The sequence below is a fragment of the Pseudophryne corroboree genome, chromosome 6 (assembly GCF_028390025.1).
Source record: "Pseudophryne corroboree isolate aPseCor3 chromosome 6, aPseCor3.hap2, whole genome shotgun sequence".
Lineage (NCBI taxonomy): Eukaryota > Metazoa > Chordata > Amphibia > Anura > Myobatrachidae > Pseudophryne > Pseudophryne corroboree.
Genome location: NC_086449.1, coordinates 207,805,157 through 207,829,376, shown reverse-complemented (window position 1 = coordinate 207,829,376; position 24,220 = coordinate 207,805,157). Strand labels below are relative to the sequence as shown.

Genomic DNA, 24,220 nt, shown 5'->3' with positions numbered 1-24,220 from the left:
TGCCGGAAACGTGACAGACTGACACAGCGAGAGGCAGGAGGGACAGGTGCGCGGTCTCCTCCCTTCCCTTCAGACACTGGAATAGGCAGCAGGAGCAGCAGCAGCGGAGGTGAGCACTATACTAGGGGCATTGTGTAACTGGCACTGCTGGGGACATTGTGTAACTGGCACTGCTGGGGGCACTGTGTATCTGGAAGTACTGGGGGCATTGGGGCACTGTGTTACTGGCACTACTGGGGACGCTGTGTATCTGGCAGTACTGGGGGCATTGTGTATCTGGCACTACTGGGGGCACTGTGTAACTGGCACTACTGGGGGCACTGTGTAACTGGCACTACTGGGGGCACTGTGTTACTGGCACTACTGGGGGCACTGTGTTACTGGCACTACTGGGGGCACTGTGTTACTGGCACTACTGGGGGCACTGTGTTACTGGCATTACTGGGGGCATTATGTTACTGGCACTGCTGGGGCATTGTGTAAATGGCACTACTGGGGGCAGTATGTGTATATATTGAACTACTTGGGGTATTATGTGTTAAAAAATAATAATAATATACTGTACATAATGGACACTATTGTGCAGTGTAATGTGAATAAGTGCTATTCTGTAGCCATGCCCTTCCCCACAAAGTCACGGCCCTTTATTTTTGGTGGGATATCCCTGTTCAAATACATCACACTTAAGCGGTGCCATAAATTCCAATAACTACTGATTATAGATAGATACCATAGAAATACTTACTTGCTGTATGATTTTTTTTTTAATTCCAGAAGCCATGGTGTGGGACTGTGATGTATTCTGTATTTTATGGTGGTAGTTGGAATTGTCTATTTTATATTGGTTTACAATGTTCTTTGTATTGTGTGGTGGTCAATTGGATGCTTGGTATATAACATGACAGGCACTACGGTGTTCTCTGTTTTATCAACGGCCACTAATGCTCTCTGTATAATATGAATGTCACTGTAGTGCTCTCTGTATTATCTAGCAGTCACTGTAAAGCACTCTGTATTATATGGCATTCACTTCAGTGCTCTCTGTATTATATGGCTGCCAGTGCAATGCTATCTGTATTATATGGTGGTCACTGTAATGATCTCTGCATTATTAATTTAATTTACTGCAATGGCTAGGTATGCAGGATGAACACTAATAGAAATATGGAGAAACAGTGACACAGGCCATACCCCTCTGTATAGACCACGCCCCCACACATCACTAGTCATACCACCACAGCGCTTATCATACCTGCAGCGGCACACACTAGGCCTTTACTGATTTTCAGCTCCAGGCCCATGTGGACCTTAATCTGGCACTGCCCAAAGCATTTTGTTGCACATGGGCCCACCGCTCGCTAGTTCCGCCACTGCATAGCTCAATGAATAGAGTGTCTGACTGCAATGCCACAGGCAATGGGTTCGAATCCTGAGTATGTCAGCATCTTGAAAAGTAATAATGGACAGTGTGACTGAATAACAAAGAAATCTCAAGTTGAGTTCATAAATGTTGTATAGGTATGAGCAGCAGAAGGGGTGGGGGTAGGAGACAGCGGCGGTCAGGAGATGCTGGGCTTCAAAAAGAGGGGAAACTGCAAGTGAAAAGAATTAAAACAGATAATTTACAAGTGCCGTCAACAGCGCCCCCTACCATGCAGCGCTATGTGCGGTGCCCCCTTTGCACACACCTAGTTACGGCCCTGCTACTGATAATACTCTTAAAGGAAAGTTTAGACAAGGAAAAATCAGGGAATTTTAACCCTTATATCTCACATACACAATCCACTTTTCACATAGGAGGTCTTATTCTGAAACTCAAAAAGAACAACACAATAGTGCAAATAAATGATGGCAACAATGAGGACAAGATGTTTTATTGTCCCACTCACATAGCAACAGATGAATCAGCGCTCTGTAGGAGAGTCTTCCTTGGATGTGGTCCATGCTCTTCGTATCTACAGGGACTGATCTAGTTCTTTCCGCAAAAAGGATTCATTACTTGTCCTCTATGGATTCGCAAGCGAGGCTGGTCAGCTAACAAGCAGATTGTGGCTAGATAACTACACATGATTATCTCACAGGCTTATACACAAGCTGGTCTACCTGTCCCGGATACAATCGCTGCTCACTCTTTTCGATCTTTGGGACCTTTGTTGAAAATGTGCAAGGCAGCCACGTGGTTCTCTGTCCAAACGTTTCTCAGGTTCTTCGCCTTTGATACATTTGCCTCTCAAGATGCCTCATTTGGACGCAATGTTATCCTCTCGACTTAGGAAGCAACGTTCTCCTTTCAGTTTAGGAGTGTCCCCTCCCTACTTCCACTCCTTTGGGAGATCCCCAAGGTTATTCCTGTGGATACCTATGAACCCTGAGGAAGAAAATAAGAGTTATAGTAAAACTTACCTTCGTTACCTCTTTTTTCTTTGAGGTCTATAGGATCCACAGGGCACCCACCCTGATGCACCTGGCTTCAATGGGTTACTTTTCTGGGTCACCAGTTCCCTTCTCCTGATTGTGAGAGTGTGTTTCCTGTGTGTACCATCCTTCTTCCCTCCTCTCCAGCTCCTGCTTTGGGCTTGTTAACTAAAACTTTAGAGCCTGAGCTGTGGGTGGGATATGAGGCAGAAGGACCAGTTCATCTTTGGAGCTTGAAAAGCTTAACTATTCGGAGCCTGATCTTGGTCTCCACCATCATACCCCCAAGGTTATCCCTGTGGATACTATGGACCTCGAAGAAAAAGAGTTAACAAGGTAAGTTTTACCATAACTCTTATTTTTCCCGCCATTGGATACCAAAAGCAGCTAAAAGACTGAACAAGAACATTGGTTTGGCATTACATACCTGTACTGGAGCAGCCACAGACTGAACCTAGAATAGATATCAGAAGGAATCACTGCTTGTGAATTGACATTGCAGCTAAAAAAATCGATCAGTAAAAAAGGTATTGTAAGCAAAACATAGATTGTGCCAGTATTTCATCATTAGATTACCATCTCTAAATTGTTCCTCCTGGCAGTGAGTCAGTAACACAAGATGCTCTATACACACGTTACCTATCAATAGCCTAAGAAGTTACTAGTTAAAATTCACAGTAGGAATCTCCCTCTGGGAGATGTATCAAGAAGTGTATAAGTGGATGTTATTACAGTTGCCCATATCATCCAATAAGCTGCTACCTATCATTTTATAGAATGCACTTGATGAATGCTAGCTAGATGCTGATTGGTCACTATTGGCGACTATAATAACATAAAAGCAGGCCTTTTAAACAAGCAATACAAGCTATAAAAAACGAACATGACAACATAAAAGGAAAGAGCTGGGGGCTGCAAGTGAAGGTTTGGAGGACCGCATGTTGCCCCTCACCAGGGTTGGACTGTATACTGCACAGAACTATGGTGTATTTTATACAGTGCATTGCTGTTATTAATCTGGTACATTATCATGCATGCACTAGCAGTATTTATTATACATATTTAAAAAGGGGCCCGGGTTAGGGAAACCAATGTGGTGGTTAGGCAAACCAATGTGGCTGGCCACACCCCTTCTGGAGACTGGCCATACTGCTAAACACAGGCCCCTACCACTGCAATCCCCCGGTGGACCCTTCGTGTCCCAGTCCAACACTGCCCACCACTGCTTTATGGGAATGAGTGCAGGGATCAAGCTCAACAGTTGTGCCCTCCTGCAGTATAGCCATATTAGGTCTCTTTCCCACTTGATGCTATGCCATAAAATCTGCTATGTAACAGTTCATTGCTGACGTGCAATAAGGCAACACATAAGCGCTATAAATATAGACCTTGTGTGGAGGCGCCATCAATCTCATAGTGAGTTATCTTTATTTCTAAAACCAACAGCGCCCCAGGGTCGGTTGTCCTCCTACATATTAAGTACTAAATTACAAGCAGACTACACCCTGGGTGATTTTAACCAATCCACTGTCTAGTTAAACTGCTTGCCTTTGTATTATAGTTGACATGACCCACATTTATTGGCCATGAGGCGACAATCAGTGGAATGAATCAGTATTCCTAGACAGTATCAGAAACTTTTACATTGTACAAGGGCAAGAGGGAGCCGTGATACTACTCGGTAAAAAAAAGAAACAATAGGTGATCTTTGCTCCGTCAGTAATTGCATGCATTTATGTAAGCAATGGACAGTTATTCTGCCCACCTTACCAGTGTCCCATCAGAATGCTGGTGCCTAAAAGTGATTTGTTCAAGATTACATTTTGGAAACATTGCACTTTCAATAGCTGTTCGTCAAAGTGTAGCTGTGGTTATAAAACAGATTTATAGAGTGGAGCCGGTGTTTACCCCTATATAACTCAGACATCCTTTTTTTTTTTACAATTACTCTGACAACAAAATTGTGCAAGGTGTACATAAACCAAGATTATATTGCTTTACTGAACTACACAGCTATGTAAGCAAATAACATACAACCTGCATAAAAACACAGACACTGCAGACGTGCCAGAAATGTTGCCAAAATATTATCTTCTTTTTTTTTCTCCATTAAAAACATGAATTAAAAAGGGTAACTGTTCTCCAATCTACAGGAAATACCGGAAAGCAACGTTTCAACTTTTAGTACCAGAAGAATTCGAAGTATGTTTTGTGAGGGAATATTTAATTACCAGCTGGGATGTAATGAATGGATACAGGATCTGAATGAAGTGCCCTCATGAAACGGTGAAATAAATTGCATTCCATGGATGGATAATGTAAACACTGATGGCATCTCTGACTTCTTGTCTACAGAATATAACTGTAATATACTGTCCTCTGGGTGACAGGCGTCTGCCCATAAAAGAAAGGCAAATATGACAACGGGGAGCAGTAAAAGTGTGTTAAATATATGTTAAATAAGGATAAACACTGGATTTATTTCTATTGTGTTATGTCTCCATAGTGTCATTATTTTTGTTTATTTTACTTGAATTTAAAAAAAAAATTGATTCCTGAGGTAAACGGCTTAAATGGTGACTAAGGCACGGATTTGTTTACTCGACCCTGTTACAAGTAATGAGATATGACAAGTAAATAAAATGTGTCTTTGTGCACAGAGGCTCTGCAATACCGTACATCTAATATGCTAATGACACAGGAGGCATCTGAAGATAAAAGACAGCACATCGCAGATCCAAGTGCTGCGTTCAAAGATGCAGTATCGGATCACCATCATGACACTGGTAACGATGGTCACTCCCATCGGTCATCTGAGTAAGCCTAAGCTTACTCAGATTGGCCGCTGGAACTCTTCTGCGCTAGCCTCGGCGTGCTGACATACTTGGGAGCAAAGTGCATATCTATGCGTAAAATTCTGAATCAGGCCTGTAATCCCTTCTGCCTACACCACCACTTGTTGTGCTTAAAACCAGTTTTGCAAGTATGGTGGTACGGAGCGGTACTGCGTACCGGTAAGAAATTGGAAGCCGGTACGCAGTACAACCGGGCCGCCACCTTGCAGCCACTGTGTCGGGGAGAGGAGAGCGCAGCATGCGCCTCTCCTCTTCTGCCTCTCTCCTGCCCAGTCAGTCCGGTCTCTCTCCCTTCAGCGGGAGTTGCGGCGGCGTGTATCACAATCAAACAACGGTTCATAAGCCAATCAGATCTTGCGGACCGGCAGCCAATCAGGAGCCGCCACTGACAGACTGTGAGCTCTGATTGGCTCACGGACCGGCGACTGATCTGAGATACACCGGACCAGCGCCTGATTTCAAATACACGCCGCCGCAGGAGATAGGACTGAGGGCAGGAGAGGGGCAGGCATGCTGCGCTCTCCTCTCCCCGACAGTGACACTGCAGAGCCGGCCCCATGCAGCAGCAGCAACGGTGAGTTGCACTGCTGGGAGAATATGTGTATCTGGGACTATTGGGGGCATATGTGTATCTGACACAGTGGGGGCATATCTGGCACTGTGGGGGCATATGTGTATATGGCACTGTGGGGGCATATGTGTATCTGGCACTACACTACTGTGGGCATATGTGTATCTGCCACTGTGGAGGCATATGTGTATCTGGTACAGTGTGCATATCTGGCAGTATGGGGGCATGTGCCATGCAACCACTCTTAATAGCCGACAGAGTGGTTTCGTGGTTCGACTCCTTCAAATTCCTAGGGTCAAAAATTTCCTGAGACCTCAAATGGGGACCCAACATAAGCACTGTCGTAAAGAAATCCCAGCAGCGGATGTTCTTTCTGAGGCAACACAGGAAATTCAACATCCCGCAGAAGCTGCTGCTCATCTTCTACAAAGCGACCGTTGAATCAGTCCTATGTTCATCGATAACAGTCTGGTATGGAGCTGCCAATGTGAGTGACAGACGGAGGCTGCAAAGGGTGGTGTGGACAGCTGAAAAGATCGTTGGGGCTGACCTCCTGTTAGGTTCCTGGTGCTCAGAACAAGGGAGATGTTATGAAGCGAGTCCAGAGCACCAGGACGTAATGCTGGGAAAGGGGAATGGAAAGGGAATAGCCCCTGGCGCCCTATCTCCGTTGTCTCACCCGTGCTGTCAGTACACTCTTGCGAGACTATGGTTGCTTGAGCCCATGGCAGCCGCGTTTGAAGGGCGGATTACGTCTGCCCAACTTCGATGCCCCCTCAGGTCTTAATGAGAGACAAAGAGTGAACCGAGACAGGGTGATAACAAGGGGCCCTCTGACTAAACAACAAGGCCAGGGGCTACTAACAAACCTAAAACCAAAGTATGTGCGGCTTGCCGCCAAAGGAAAAGAACAACAAAGGAAATGCTGACCACACGCCGACAATACTTTTGTGTACCGGCGGTGACAGCATAAGCAGAACCCTCTGCAAAACACCAGTGACAGAAATAATAAGGGAATACAGCAGCCTAGGCCGACGGACGCGGTAGTGCCGCTACTCACGGAACCGGTACGAATACTGGCAAACGGACAGGAACTCCCAATGCTGCTGACACAGACTCTCAGAACTGGAGGACAGGCAGAATCCCAAACGGCAGACCGGTGGACACCAAGAAGCCAGAAACTTGCACAGGCAACGGTACTGGACCTCAGGACAGGAACGCCTCACGGCAGTACACGGGATCAGACATAGGAATCGACACAGGGACTGACACAGGAATCGACACAGGAAGCTCAGGAACTAGCAGGAACCAAGCTCAGAACTCAAGCAGACTGCAAACCAAGGAATATCACCAGCATCTATGAGTTGCAAACAGCCAGAGGCCTAATTAATAATCCCATGCAGCTGCCTTGTTGCATGATTCCAAACTGACCAGATGCAATTAGCAGCCAGGTGAGGCTGAACACAAGGGAACAAGCTGCAATTACACAGACTCACCAGCGGCAGCAGACAAGAGTATTCTAAAACAGAGCAACAGGAAATCCTGGCATGCAAGACAACTTTATAAACATAAAATAGGAATGAACCACTTGGTTCATAACAGTATCCCCTCCTTAAGGGTGAGCTCCGAGCACCCCATGACACCCACGGGGAACATAAACAGAAGTATAACATGAAATACAGAACAAAACTGCAAAACAGGAATGAGCCACAGCCGTGGCTCATAACATTACCCCCCCTTGAGGAGGGGTCAAAAGACCCCAAAATTCAGACTATCCAGAACAAGGGATACAAAAAAAAAAACCTGACACACTGGTCTAACAGACAAGAAAACAAAAAACAAGCTGTAGCAACAACTTGTAACAGTGCCCTCCCCTTGATGGTGGCCACTGGACACAAGACAAGGGGAAAAAAAATCCTTTTTTTTTTTATCAAGGCAAGAGTCAAAAATTATTTCTTTTTCTTCTTCTTCTTTTTACAAAGCTCTTTAGGTCTGACCAAGGTAATTCCCCAAACATTGTCTGAACTGATGGTACCACCCAGCAAGGCTGCGTTCAAATCAGAGACAGGTCTCTTACCCTTGGGAGCTGAACTTTCTGGTAAAGTACTATTATTAGAAGAAGAAGTCAAAAAAGCACATCCTGCAGTCAAAACAACGGGCTGGGACTCTTGTGCCGAGTTTACAGTATTTGGTGGACTCTCAGCAGACAAGACGGGTGACTTAGAGGAACCTGAACCAATTTCTTTGGAACCATATCTTTTAATAATTGCATCACTGAATGCTGGGGGATCCTGAAGAATGGGATCTTCAGCTTTCATTAGGCTGGTCGCCCACTCAAAAGGCTCTCCTCTAAAAGAATAAATCAGATAAAGCACAATGTTCTCTGAAGTGATGCCCAGAAATGGTCTAGACAACATAATAATGTACTAGTGTTTGTAAAGTGCCAAAAATTGGGCTAAGTCCCCATCAAAGATTATGGATGTTGAGATATCAGAGTCAGGATCTGTTTCCTTCTCATCTGACTGACTGGAGTGCTTTGCTAGGACCTGGTCACTATTGACCTTACTCGAGGCTGAGACTCTCTGAACCCCACCCGGGGCTGAGACTTTCTGAACCCCACCCGGGGCAGTGACTTTCTGAACCCCACCCGGGGCAGTGACTTTCTGAACCCCACCCGGGGCAGTGACTTTCTGAACCCCACCCGGGGCAGTGGCCTCCGGGAACCCCGCTGGGGCAGTGGCCTCCGAGAACCCCGCTGGGGCAGTGGCCTCCGAGAACCCCGCTGGGGCAGTGGCCTCCGAGAACCCCGCTGGGGCAGTGGCCTCCGAGAACCCCGCTGGGGCCAGCACCTCGGATTCTTTTACTGGGACCGGACCGTTGGCCTCCCTGACTGGGATCGGGCCATCGGCCTCCCTCTCTGAGTCAATAATTATCGAAAGTTCTCCCGGGACTATGACTTCCGGGACTTTTGCTGAAGCAATAACGTTCAGATCCTCCACTAATGCTATGCTTCTTAAGTTCTTTCCTGGGGAAGCGACTTCTAGACCCTTCTTTGGGGCTGCGTCTCTCGAGACCCCACTTGGGGATATTACTTCAAAGATCCCTTCTGGAGTTTTGCTTCTCGAGTTCCCCTCAAGAACTATGGTTTTAGAGACCCTTTCTAGGGTTGCGCTTTTCAAGTCCCTACCTGGGGTAACAGCTTCTGAGACCCCTTCCGGTATGGACACCTGAACAATAATATTTGATGTCCCTCTATCAGCTAGGGCATCGGGTACCGCTCCAGCACTCTGGGCATCGGGTACCGCTCCAGCACTCTGGGCATCGGGCACCGCTCCAGCACTCTGGGCATCGGGCACCGCTCCAGCACTCTGGGCATCGGGCACCGCTCCAGCACTCTGGGCATCGGGCACCGCTCCAGCACTCTGGGCATCGGGCACCGCTCCAGGAACCTGGGCATCAGGCACCACTCCAGGAACCTGGGCATCAAGCACCACTCCAGGAACCTGGGCATCAGGCACCACTCCAGGAACCTGGGCATCAGGCACCACTCCAGGAACCTGGGCATCAGGCACCACTCCAGGAACCTGGGCATCAGGCACCACTCCAGGAACCTGGGCATCAGGCACCACTCCAGGGACTTGCAACTCCGCTTCCACAGGAACCCCTAGAGAGGAGAGAAACATTCTCTTTTGATTCCTGAATCTATAATGGGGCTCCCTTGCCCAAGGACCCCAATTATAGGACAGAGAGCTTTTTTGTGTGGGTTGTGTGACAAGTACCTCTGCCACAGTAGAGACAGGAGTAGATCTTGTATCATGACTCAACTTGGCCAGAGGGCAAGACTCGTCACCACACTTTGGCTTGCGCAACTCACAGGTCTGCAGATAATGGCCTAAACCCCCACAATATAGGCATAAGTTTAAGTTTCTGCGACGCAGACGCTCCTCTTCTGAGAGCCTGGGCCGCAGAAAACTTTTAAACCTTTTCTCTTCAATTAAACCAGAGGATTCTCTTGTCACCATACTGTGAACAAGAGTCTCTTTAGAGATAGATGTACTCTCAACGACTTCTGGCAAAATGAGCAAGATTTTAGTCAGAAGGTTTTGCAGTTGCTTTAGGGATTGCTGCAAAACTTCTAGTCGCTCTGGTCTCAAAGCACTGAATACAGAGTTCAGGGCTGTGAGAGATGCCTGCAGGGCTTGCATAGTAGACATAGGAGGATTTAAAACTAGACAAGACAAGGCAAGACAAGGCAAGGCAAGGCTAAATTTTGCTAAACAAAACAAGACTTTTTTTTTTTTTTTAAACACCGGACTGGATTCTAAACACCGGACTGGATTCTAAACACCGGACTGGATTCGGACTGGATTCTAAACACCGGACTGGATTCTAAAACACTGGACTGGATTCTAAAACACTGGACTGGATTCTAAAACACTGAATTCTAGAAAGGACTGGATTCTAGACTAGACACTGGACTGGGCCAAAAAAGAAAAAAAAGTTTTATTTCTTTTTTGTGGTATGGCTGGTGATAATGTTAGGTTCCTGGTGCTCAGAACAAGGGAGATGTTATGAAGCGAGTCCAGAGCACCAGGACGTAATGCTGGGAAAGGGGAATGGAAAGGGAATAGCCCCTGGCGCCCTATCTCCGTTGTCTCACCCGTGCCGTCAGTACACTCTTGCGAGACTATGGTTGCTTGAGCCCATGGCAGCCGCGTTTGAAGGGCGGATTACGTCTGCCCAACTTCGATGCCCCCTCAGGTCTTAATGAGAGACAAAGAGTGAACCGAGACAGGGTGATAACAAGGGGACCTCTGACTAAACAACAAGGCCAGGGGCTACTAACAAACCTAAAACCAAAGTATGTGCGGCTTGCCGCCAAAGGAAAAGAACAACAAAGGAAATGCTGACCACACGCCGACAATACTTTTGTGTACCGGCGGTGACAGCATAAGCAGAACCCTCTGCAAAACACCAGTGACAGAAATAATAAGGGAATACAGCAGCCTAGGCCGACGGACGCGGTAGTGCCGCTACTCACGGAACCGGTACAAATACTGGCAAACGGACAGGAACTCCCAATGCTGCTGACACAGACTCTCAGAACTGGAGGACAGGCAGAATCCCAAACGGCAGACCGGTGGACACCAAGAAGCCAGAAACTTGCACAGGCAACGGTACTGGACCTCAGGACAGGAACGCCTCACGGCAGTACACGGGATCAGACATAGGAATCGACACAGGGACTGACACAGGAATCGACACAGGAAGCTCAGGAACTAGCAGGAACCAAGCTCAGAACTCAAGCAGACTGCAAACCAAGGAATATCACCAGCATCTATGAGTTGCAAACAGCCAGCATATAACAGAGAGGCCTAATTAATAATCCCATGCAGCTGCCTTGTTGCATGATTCCAAACTGACCAGATGCAATTAGCAGCCAGGTGAGGCTGAACACAAGGGAACAAGCTGCAATTACACAGACTCACCAGCGGCAGCAGACAAGAGTATTCTAAAACAGAGCAACAGGAAATCCTGGCATGCAAGACAACTTTATAAACATAAAATAGGAATGAACCACTACCTGTGGTTCATAACAGTATCCCCTCCTTAAGGGTGAGCTCCGAGCACCCCATGACACCCACGGGGAACATAAACAGAAGTATAACATGAAATACAGAACAAAACTGCAAAACAGGAATGAGCCACAGCCGTGGCTCATAACACCTCCCTCCCGTTCAGGAATTATACCAGTCAAGGGTCAGGAAGCGAGCGGAGAAAATCGTGGCAGATATGCAGCACCCAGGTCACAAACTGTTTGAACCGCTTCCATCAAGCAGATGCTACATGTCCATTCCGCGAAGTCGACCAGATCCATTAAAAGCTTCTTCCCACTGGCTGTCTACCAGCTGAACAATATATAAAAAGTCTAACATATACCTTACACATGTTAATGTTAGTTCATATTAGAGTATACTTGGCTGATTAAGCCTGGCTGATTGATCCAGGGTGTAGGACTCTAAGGGAGGAGGCTCAAAGAGAGCAGATATATAATTTTAATATCAAAGCCTGGACTTAGCCTGGACTTAAACTGGACGAAAAACTGAAAGAAAACATCAAACAACAACCGATTAACAACTTATCAATGGCCCTCATTCCGAGCTTTTAGCAGCATTGCACACGCTAAGCCGCCGCCTACTGGGAGTGAATCTTAGCTTAGCAAAATTGCGAACAAAAGATTCTCAGAATTGCGAATAGAAATTTCTTTGCAGTTTCTGAGTAGCTCGATACTTACTCTGCCACTGCGATCAGTTCAGTCAGTTTCGTTCCTGGTTTGACGTCACAAACACACCCAGCGTTCGCTCAGACACTCCAGCCACTCCAGCCACTCCCGCGTTTTTCCCAGAAACGGCAGCGTTTTTTCACACGCTCCCATAAAACGGCCAGTTTCCGCCCAGAAACACCCACTTCCTGTCAATCACATTACGATCACCAGAACGAAGAAAAAACCTCGTAATGCCGTGAGTAAAATACCAAACTTCTTAGCAAATTTACTTGGCGCAGTCGCAGTGCGAACATTGCGCATGCGCAATTAGCGGAAAATCGCTGCGATGCGAAGAAAATTACAGAGCGAACAACTCGGAATGAGGGCCAATATCAACTGCATATGCAAATTTATCACCCTCCAACTTTCACTCTGTGAACACTATGCAAACCATTTGCAGAAAAGAACATATGTAAGATCTGGTTTCCATCCATAATCAGGATCACAAAGATCTTCTTTGGGACAATTGTGAGTTCATCTTCTCATCTACAAACACTTACAGTATCTAACAGAATTACCATTGCTTCTTAACCCTCTCACAATCCTTTCATTTCTTACAGCCCAAATACATTTCTGCACCCACTTTATCTACGCTTTTGACTCATTTCATACTAAATCTACACCCATTGAGCCTACACTGCTTTTCTCACCTGCATTTCTGCAATTCTTCTGCTCTGATTCCCTTACAGTCTCCTCTCCTACTTCCACTTTCCCTCAACCTATTTACCTACTTAACACTATGTCAAGGCTTTCTTATACTCCCCACATCACTCAGTGTCTACCTAATAATGTATCTTTATCCTTCCACCCTAGTCTCCTACACCTCCTCCTCTGTCTCCCCTCCATCCCTCTGTTTCCTTCCCCCTCCTTTCCTGTTACCCCACTTTCATTTACCTCTGCCCCATGGTCCTGCTACCCAACAACTCAGCCCTGCTCCCTTTCTCCATTCCCGGTCACCTCCCCATACCCCCATCCACATCACACTGACCTCCCTCCCTGCCCACCTCCTGCAGTTTCCCCTCCCAGCTCAGGCACCCGCACCATCACTACTCTCTCATCATCCCTGCCCTCAAAGTTAATCTCACCTCATCGCTACAGCAACCCTGATAATCTCATTCACATGTCTCCCACAAACTCATACCCCCTATCCTGTGCCCTCTGGAATGCCAGATCTGTTTGTAACAAACTGGTCCCCACTCATGACCTTTTCATTTCCAACTCCCTACACCTACTAGCCATTACTGAAACTTGGATTACGCCCTCTGACACTACTTCTCCTGCTGCTCTCTCTGCTGGGGGCCTCACATTCACACACACACCCTGACCTGGGGGTCGCCATGGGGGTGGTGTTGGGGTCCTTTTACCTTCTAGTTACTCCTACCAACTCATACCACCAGAACCATCCCTTACATTCTCTACATTTGAGGTCCATGCCATACGCCTCTTACAACCAGTCCATCTTAGAGTAGCTGTCATTTACCGCCCCCCTGGCACTGCTTCCAAATTCATCGACAACTTTGCTTCCTGGCTTCCTCACTTCCTCTCTTCTGACATTCCCTCCATTATCCTAGGCGATTTCAACATCCCCACACAATCCCCTGCCTCTAAACTCCTTAACCTCACCTCTTCACTTGGTCTCTCCCAGTGGACCTCCTCACCCTCCCATGTGAATGGGAGCTCACTGGATCTGGTCTTCACTCACCGCTGTGATATTTCTGATTTTTCCAACTCCCCATTTCCCCTCTCTGACCACCACCTGCTCTCCTTTAACCTATCTCTCTTGACTTCCCCATCTCTACCTCCTAAGGCTACCATCACTAAGCGTAACATTGAAGCTATTGACACCACATTCCTTTCCTCCCTGTTTGACTCACTTCTCTCTCCTATTCTCTCTCTCTCATGCCCTGAACAATCCACTTCCATATACAATGCATCCCTTACTTCTGCTCTTGACTCTGTTGCTCCACCAACCACTATTCACCCTCGCAAATTAACACCTCAACCCTGGCACACCAAATGCACCAGATATCTGCAAAAATGCTCACGTACTGCTGAGCGACACTGGAGGAAATCACGCTCTAAGGCAGACTTCCTCCATTTCAAACTTATGCTCTCATCCTTCAGTGCTGCCCTTTCTCTTGCTAAACAGTCATACTTCAAGAACCTCATCTCCTCCCAGTCTTCCAACCCCCGGCGCCTCTTTGCCACTCTCAACTCACTCCTCTGCCCACCTCCACCTCGTCTCCCTTCCTCATTCTCTGCTCTTGACTTTGCCACTTACTTCACATCCAAAATTGACTCCATACGTCAGGACATCACATCACACCAGCCCATCAGTAACCAGCTTTCTCCCATCCCTTACCAACCCTCCCCATCCCTCGCACCTACTCTGACATCTTTCTCCCATGCATCTGGAGAGGAAGTCATGGCCCTCATTCGTTCCTGTCCCCACACCACCTCCCCACTTGACCCTATCCCCTCCCGCCTCCTCCGCTACCTCTCTCCTGCTGCTTGTTCCCATCTTTCCCACCTTCTCAATCTGTCCCTCTCATCAGGCACTGTCCCCTCTGCCTTCAAGCATGCACTCATCTCTCCTATTCTTAAAAAACCTACACTTGATCCAAACACTCTCTCCAACTACCGACCCATCTCTCTCCTCCCTTTTGCCTCCAAACTCCTTGAGCGTATTGTCTACAACCGCCTTACTTCCTTTCTTTCCTCACACTCACTGCTTGACCCATTCCAGTCTGGCTTCCGTCCTCTCCACTCCACTGAAACTGCCCTTACAAAAGTATGCAATGACCTCCATGCTGCTAAATCTAAGGGACACTACTCTATACTTATTCTACTTGATCTCTCTGCTGCTTTTGACACTGTGGACCATCCTCTCCTACTGCAAATTCTTCACTCCATTGGTCTGCGTGACACTGCCCTCTCTTGGCTGTCCTCCTACCTTTCTGACTGTTCATTCTCTGACTCCTCTCATGACTCCCCCTCCCCCTCACTTCCACTAACTGTAGGGGTACCCCAAGGTTCTGTCCTTGGTCCTCTTCTCTTCTCTCTCTATACGTCCTCACTAGGTAAGCTCATTAGTTCTTTTGGTTTCCAATATCATCTCTATGCTGATGACACCCAAATCTATCTTTCCTCTCCAGACCTCTCCCCTGCTCTCCTCAATCGTATCTCCAACTGTCTCTCTGCTACCTCTTCCTGGATGTCCCAGCGCTTTCTTAAACTTAACATGTCTAAGACAGAGCTGATCATATTTCCTCCCTCCCGCATAACCTCACCTCCTACAATCTCATTATCTATTGATGGCACTACTATCTCCTCTAGCCCCCAAGTGCGCTGTCTTGGAGTAATCCTTGACTCCTCCCTCTCCTTCAAACCACACATTCAGCACCTCTCACAAACCTGCCATTTTCATCTAAAAAATATTTCCAGGATCAGACCCTTTCTGACCCAGGATGCTACTAAGACTCTTATCCACTCACTGGTCATCTCCAGACTGGACTACTGTAATCTGCTCCTGACTGGCATTCCTGACAAATACCTCTCTCCACTCCAATCTATCCTCAATGCTGCTGTCCGGCTCATCTTCCTCACCAAACGCACCACGTCCACCTCTCCTCTCTTACTAGACCTTCACTGGCTCCCCTTCCCTTTCAGAATCCATTTCAAGCTTCTCACACTCACTTACAAAGCCCTCACCCACTCCTCTCCCATCTACATCTCTGACCTTATCTCCCTTTACACTCCCACCCATCCTCTTCGCTCTGCTAATGCACGCCGACTCTCCTGCCTACGGATTACTTCCTCCCACTCCTACCTCCAAGATTTTTCACGTGCTGCACCACTTCTTTGGAATTCCCTACCTCTCCCCCTCAGACTCTCCACCTCTCTACAAAACTTCAAACGATCTCTCAAGACCCACTTCTTCACCAAACCCAGCCAAATCTCATCCTAACCCTCTGTTCTACGCTCTCTATGTACCCCATCTGTGTCACCCCTGTCTGTCTACCCCTCCCCTTTAGAATGTAAGCTCTCACGAGCAGGCCCTCTTTCCTCATGTGCTTATCCTTTCTTACTTTAATAAGCTTCAACTGCACCACATCCAGCAGTCTTCTGCCACCTGATACTTATTCCAGTGTCATCTGCTGATGTAACTATGTTTATTTACCCTGTACTTGTCCTATACTGTCATCAACTGTAAGTTACTGTTTTCCTGTTTGATTATTTGTTTATGTATTCTGTAATTGGGCGCTGCGGAACCCTTGTGACGCCATATAAATAAAGGATAATAATAATAATAACAACAACAACATGTATAATATGTCTAATATGTTGAGTCTATCGTGCAGTTCCAATGTGCAGTATGAACTCATACGTGTAATGTTTGTAATGTATGCTACGTTTTTCTCCCTTCTTATGCTATGTATTCTCCCTTCATGTTGCTGCTTGGCAATGCGTTGTACCACAAAAAATAGGATTTTGATAACCTACCGGTAAATCCTTTTCTCCTAGTCCATAGAGGATGCTGGGGACGACATCAAGACCATGGGGTATAGACGGGATCTGCAGGAGACATGGGCACTCTAAAGACTTTTCATTGGGTGTAAACTGGCTCCTCCCTCTATGCCCCTCCTCCAGACTTCAGTTGTAGGAACTGTGCCCAGGGAGACTGACATTTCGAGGAAAGGAATTACTTAACTAGTGGTGAGATATTTACCAACTCACACCCTCAACCATGCCGCACACATCGCATTCAACATAACACACGCCAACAGGCATGAACCAAATGCAGCAACATGCTGAAACTAAGAAAACACAACTTGTGTAACTGTAATAACTAAACTGCAGGTTAAAAACGCACTGGGACGGGCGCCCAGCATCCTCTACGGACTAGGAGAAAAGGATTTACCGGTAGGTTATCAAAATCCTATTTTCTCATACGTCCTAGAGGATGCTGGGGATGACATCAAGACCATGGGGTCTATACCAAAGCTCCAGTACGGGCGGGAGAGTGCGGATGACCCTGCAGCACCGATTGACCAAACTTGAGGTCCTCATTGGCCAAGGTGTCAAACTTGTAGAATTCAGCAAATGTGTTTGACCCTGACCAAGTAGCTGCTCGGCAAAGTTGTAATGCCGAAACCCCCGGGGCAGCCGCCCCCCCGGATGAGCCCACCTTCCTAGTGGAGTGGGCTTTCACCGACGTCGGTAACGGCAATCCAGCCGTAGTATGAGCTTGCTGAATTGTATTCCTAATCCAGCGTGCAATAGTCTGCTTGGAAGCAGGACAGCCAATCTTGTTGTGAGCATACAGGACAATCAGAGCCTCTGTTTTCCGTATACAAGCCGTTCTAGCAACATAGATTTTCAAAGCTCTAACCACATCTAGAGATTTTGAATCAATGAATGTGTCAGTAACTACTGGCACTACAATAGGTTGGTTTATGTGGAAAGATGAAACCACCTTCGGGAGAAAATTTTGACGAGTTCTCAACTCTGCCCTATCATCATGGAAGATCAGGTAAGGGCTCTTGTGAGACAAGGCCCCCAATTCAGACACCCGCTGCGCAGATGCCAATGCCAAATGCATCACCGCTTTCCAAGTGAGAAACTTCAACTCTATCTTTTGTAGAGGCTCAAACCAAACCGATTGAAGGAACTGCAGTACTACGTTAAGGTCCCATGGTGCCACTGGAGGCACGAATGAAGGCTGGATGTGCAGAACCTCTTTCACGAAGGTCTGAACCTCTGGAAGAGAGGCCAATTGATTTTGGAAGAACACAGACAAGGCCGAAATCTGGACCATGATTGAACCCAATCGGAGGCCCGCCATCACACCATCCTGCAAAAAATGGAGAAAACGTCCTAAGTGAAACTCTTCCGTAGGAGCTTTCTTGGATTCACACCAAGACACATATTTTCTCCAAATACGGTGGTAATGTTTCGACGTTACTCCCTTTCTGGCCTGAATAAGGGTGGGGATGACTTCCTTGGGAATACCCTTCCTGGCTAGGATACGGCGCTCAACAGCCATGCCGTCAAACGTAGCCACGGTAAGTCTTGGTACACGCACGGCCCCTGCTGCAGCAGGTCCTCTCGAGGAAGAAGAGGCTGGGGATCTTCTATGAGCAACTGCTGAAGAGCTGGGTACCAAGATCTCCTTGGCCAGTCTGGGGCAATGAAGATTGCTCGAACCCTTGTTTTTCTTATGATCCTGAGTACTTTTGGTATCAGCGGAAGCGGAGGGAAGACATACACTGACGGAAACACCCACTGTGTCACCAGTGCATCCACTGCTACTGCTTGAGGGTCTCTCGACCTGCAACAGTATCTCTGAAGCTTCTTGTTGAGACGAGACCCCATCATGTCTATTTGAGGAACTCCCCAAAGACTTGTCACCTCTGCGAAGACTTCTTGGTGGAGGCCCCACTCTCCTGGATGGAGATCGTGTCTGCTGAGGAAGTCTGCTTCCCAGTTGTCTACTCCCGGAATGAATATTGCCGACAGAGCTTGTAGATGTTTTTCTGCCCAGCGGAGGATTTTTGTTGCCTCTGCCATTGCCACTCTGCTTTTCGTTCCGCCCTGCCTGTTTATGTATGCGACTGCTGTTACATTGTCCGCCTGGATCTGCATGGGACGGTCTTGAAGAAGATGTACCGCTTGTTGAAGGCCGTTGTAAATGGCTCTTAGTTCCAGAACGTTTATGTGAAGGCAGGCTTCCTGAAGTGACCAACGTCCCTGGAAGTTTTCTCCCTGAGAGACTGCTCCCAAGCCTCGGAGACTTGCAGTCCTGAATCCCGAACCTGTGTCCCTCTAGCAGGTAAGACCTGTGCAACCACCACAGGAGCGAAATCCTGGTTCTTGACGACAGGATTATCTTTCTGTGCATGTATAGGTGTGACCCCGACCACTTGTCCAACAGGTCCCACTGGAATACTCTGGCATGGAATCTGCCAAACTGTATGGCCTCGTAGGCTGCCACCATCTTCCCCAACAACCAAATGCACTGATGGATCGACACACTTGATGGTTTCAATATTTCTTTTACCATGTTCTGGATTTCCAGAGCCTTTTCCAGCGGAAGAAATACTCTCTGAACTTCTGTGTCCAGAATCATCCCGAGGAAGGACAACCTTGTCGTCAGTTCCAACTGTGACTTTGGGTAATTTATGATCCACCCGTGTTGTTGGAGTATTGACAGAGAGAGTGATATGTTTTGTAACAACTGCTCCCTGGATCTCGCCTTTATTAGGAGATCGTCCAGATAAGGAATTATATTGACTCCTTTCTGACGAAGGAGGACCATTATCTCCGCCATCACCTTGGTGAATACCCTCGGCGCCATGGAGAGACCGAAAGGCAACGTCTGGAATTGGTAATGGCAATCCTGGACTGCGAATCTCAGATAAGCCTGGTGAGGAGGATAAATGGGAATATGCAGGTAAGCATCCTTTATGTCCACCGACAACAAGTAGTCCCCCTCCTCCAGACTGGCAATCACTGCCCGAAGTGATTCCATCTTGAATTTGAACCTTTTTAGGTAACAATTCAGATCTTTTAGATTTAGGATCGGTCTGACCGAGCAGTCCGGCTTTGGTACAACAAAGAGACTGGAATAAAAACCCCTCCCTTGTTGAGACGACGGTACCAGGACTATGACCTGGTCTTGACATAATTTTTGGATTGCCGCTGTTACTGCTTCTCTTTCTAGCAGAGAAACTGGCAAGGTCGATTTGAAAAATCGGCATGGAGGTGTTAGGCGCCGGGGTCCGCGATGTCCTCGCGGCCCGGCGCCTAGCTACTAGGGACGCCGAGCGTGCTAGCCGCCGGGTCCCTAGCAACGCTGGGACGCCCTGTGCGCGCGTAGCCGCCGGCTCCCTAGCAACGCAGGGACGCCAGGCATGCTGAGCCGCCAGGACCCTAGCAACGGGGACGCCACGGGCGGACCGCGTTCCCCGTTGCTGGGTCAATCAATAAATCATACACACACTTGTCTCTGCTCGTGCAGCCTGGCAGCTGCACGGAATGTTTTCTAATTTGGCTCTGTAACATCTGATTGGAGGACTCCCTGTTAAATACTTTCTCAGTGCTTCACACAGACGCCGGTAATAGCTTCCTGCATGCTGCTTAGGTTTGCTGAACGTCTGTTCCAGTCCTGCTGTGTCCGGTCATTCCTGTCCTCAGGGTTCCTGAATCTTGGAGTTGTCATCTCATCCCAAGAAGTCTCTGGTCCTCTATTGTCCGCCACGGTCGCCAGATAATCTCGTGTGGTGTTCGTGAGTTGCGGCTCTGCCGTGTGCTGCGGCTCAGCCCGCTTTATTTTTGTATTCTGTTTCGGAGCATTTGCGGAGGGTTCCGCTTCCACAAGTCCTCTCCGGAACTCGGCGGTGCCGGGTAGGAGAGTGGACAAGTGGGTATTTTGGTTGTCCTTTTCCCTGGCGGTTTTTCCGCACATATTCTAGTTTTAAGTTACCTTAGCCCCTGGCCTTGTTGCTGAGTTAGAGGGCCCCTTGTCATCACCCTGTCTCGGATTTCCCTTTGTCTCCCATTAAGACCTGAGGGGGCATCGGAGTTGGGCAGACGTAATCCGCCCTTCAAACGCGGCTGCCATGGGCTCAAGCAACCATAGTCTCGCAAGGGATTTCTGATAACACGGGCGAGACAACGGAGTTAGGGCGCAAGGGGCTATTTTCCATTCCCACTTCCTTTCCCAGCATTACGTTCCAGTGCTCAGGTCCTTGTTATAAAATCTCCTCAGACCAGAGTGCTGGAATCATAACAGGAGGCACGTCTTGAAACTCCAGTTTGTATCCCTGGGATACTATTTGCAACACCCAGGGATCCAGGCCAGACAGAATCCAACCTTGGCTGAAGAGTTTGAGACGTGCCCTCATCCGAGCGGCCTCCCACAAGGGAGCTCCAGCGTCATGCTGGGGATTTGGCAGAAGTAGGGGTAGACTTCTGCTCTTGGGAACCTGGAGCCGCTGTGGGCTTCTTTCCCCTTCCCCTTCCTGCAAAGAAGGGGGAACCTCTCGCTTTTTTGTATTTATTGGGCTGAAAGGACTGCATTTGCGGGTGATAGGTCTTTTTTGCCGGTGCAGGCGCAGAGGGCAAAAATGTCGACTTGCCTGCGGTAGCCGCCGAGACTAACGCATCCAAGTCATCGCCAAATAAGGCGATTGAGATTGATAATCCATGATTTAGAAGTGAGTTGGGTACGCACTCCCCTTTCTCATCCATTGCTGTGGAAATTAAACTGGGTTCGGATATAGAAACCTTTTCACATAATTGGAGGGGTTTTTACTGTGAAACTGGGTACGCCCTACGTATTTCCCACAATTTTGTTTGGGAGACTAGAGGTTGACCAATCTATGGTTATAAAACAGCTCTACACATTGTATGTTGTTCTCTTTCTATATACCCACGTGATATTGAGAATTTTGGGAGGAACAAAAGAAGGGATTGAAGAACAGAAAGCACTGGTGGAGCCATTATTTGGGCCCAAGTAAAGAAACCTTTTGAAGCTTGTCCTCTCCCTCCTCTGAAGTGAGTTGGGTACGCATTCCCTCATAAAACGCCGGGTAGATGTCCCATGTGATATTATTATCCGATATATACTCTGGGAGATACTATTACAAGTCGGGGACCTGGTGGTAAAGGGTATACGAGGCCTAGGATAAAGAAACCGCTACGTGTACAATATATAATACTCGATTGTGAGTTGGGGTACGGACTACAAGTTCTTAAAGAAATGTCCCTGTTTTGTGGGTCCAGTGGGCTATATGCAGTAGAACATACTTGAAGCATTTCTACACATCGTTTGCTTTTTCTGTATTTCATACATTGGGATTGGATCGGAAGCATTTCCCACTACAATACTGAAGAGAGAGGAATAAGGAACATTACTGTGGACATATAAGGAATGTATTATCCATCCGTCTATTATTAAGCGCTTATACGAGCATTTTCTCCCACAGTAAAATCTGTCAGAGGGACACAGGATAGGAGCAGCCAGTTCACAATCCCAGCGCCAGTATTTCCTGTGAACACAATATGTCCACAGCCTAACAGCGCTTTCTAAATAGTAATACACACTATCAAATGCACCACAATCGCTTTGTGCCCCCCTTAATAGCACCCTGTACTTGTCAGAAGTGGAGGAGAGGACCAGCGTTTTCTCTGCAGCCTGAGGAGAGAGAGAAAATGGTGCTGAGTAGTGTGCTGGCTGCCTGAGGAAGAAGCTCCACCCCCGCAATGGCGCGTCCTTACACTCATATATACACTGTAATATTTATACTGGCGGGGGTAGGGCTGTGCCAGCGGCAACTTATGCCCCCTGTAAGCCGGTTTGAGGTATTTTTATTGCTGCCCAGGGTGCCTCCCCCCCCGCACCCTATACCCTGTAGTGCCTGTGTGTGTGGTCAGTAATGACGCGCTGCGCTTCTGCCAGCCGCGCTGCACCTCAGCTGTCACTTACTTATAGAATATCATTCTTCTTATACTCACCTGTCTTCTGACTTCTGGCTCTGTGAGGGGGGTGACGGCGTGCTGTGGGAGTGAGCATCTAGACACGGCTAGCGTTCAGTTCCCTTCAGGAGCTAATGGTGTCCTGTCAGCCAGAAGCAGAGCCATGAAACTCTGAGGAAGTTGGTTCTGCTTCTGCCCCCTCAGTCCCACGAAGCAGGGAGTCTGATGCCAGCAGATCTCCCTGAAAATAAAAAACCCAACATAAGTCTTTTTCAGAGAAACTCAGTAGAGCTCGTCAGAGTGCATCCAGTCGACCTGGGCACATTTCTACAACTGAAGTCTGGAGGAGGGGCATAGAGGGAGGAGCCAGTTCACACCTAATGAAAAGTCTTTAGAGTGCCCAGGTCTCCTGCGGATCCCGTCTATACCCCATGGTCTTGATGTCATCCCCAGCATCCTCTAGGACGTATGAGAAAATAACTAGTGTACGTGAGTACACCTGGCCAATAAAGCGGATTCTGATATCTGGCACTGTGGAGGCATATGTGTATTTGGCACTGTGGGGGCATATGTGTATCTGGCACTGTGGGGGCATATGTGTATCTGGCACTGTGGGGGCATATCTGGCACCGTGGGGGCATATGTGTATCTGGCACTGTGGGGGCATATATGGCACCGTGGAGCATGTGTGTATCTGGCACTGCAGGGGCATATGTGTATCTGGCACTGTGGGGGCATATGTGTATCTGGCACTGTGGGGGCATACAGATGTATCCACCGTTATCTTCAGTAGTTTTCTGTGCCTAGTCACAACATGATTTATTAGCATAAACCCTTCAGCTATTGTTCTCAACTGCAATACAATACAGAGAACAATACAGCAGGGGATTAAGTCATTACAGCAGGGGATTAAGTCTGACTGGCCAGTCACAGTTAATCCTATTAACCATCAAGATAAATGTGGATACATCTGTATTTGTATCTGGCACAGTGGGGGCATATCTGGCACTGTGGGGGCATATGTGTATCTGGCACTGCACTACTGGAGGCATATGTGTATTTGGCACTATTGGGGGCATATGTGTATGTGGCACTGCACTATTGGGGGCATATGTGTATCTGCCACTATTGAGGGCATATGTGTATCTGGCACTGCACTATTGGAGGCATATGTTTATCTGGCACTACACTATTGGGGGCATATGTGTATCTGGCACTATTGGGGGAATATGTGTATCTGGAACTATTGAGGGCATAAGTGTATCTTGCAATGCATTATTGGGGTCATATGTGTATCACGCCCCCCATATGTGTATCACGCCCCCATATTCATTGGCCACGCCCCATGTGGCCACACCCATATTTGGAGCGAAGACAATTTTTCTAATTGCACCACTGCTTAAAATCCACTGCAACTATGACTTGTATTGGGTCTATCTGTCATTAGTGGATAGCGGTGATAACTCTCATTATACACAGCTGCAAATCTCAGTGCTACTTAATATAATGCAGCTGCTATGTACCATATTGGAGCTGCTCTGCGAATCACAACCCCCTCAGGATATATAATAGTTT

General features: G+C 47.6%; 1 long non-coding RNA gene across 1 annotated transcript in view; it reads right to left on the bottom strand.

The window, feature by feature from the left end:
• Nucleotides 1-1,786: 1,786 nt before the first annotated feature.
• Nucleotides 1,787-24,220, bottom strand: part of LOC134931876 (uncharacterized) — an 83,011-nt gene continuing 60,577 nt past the window's right edge. Inside the window, exons 3-4 of the long non-coding RNA XR_010179189.1 lie at nt 2,843-2,869; nt 1,787-2,368 (exon numbers count right to left, since the gene is read on the bottom strand). This is a non-coding gene — a long non-coding RNA (uncharacterized LOC134931876). The remainder of the gene's footprint in view (nt 2,369-2,842; nt 2,870-24,220) is intronic.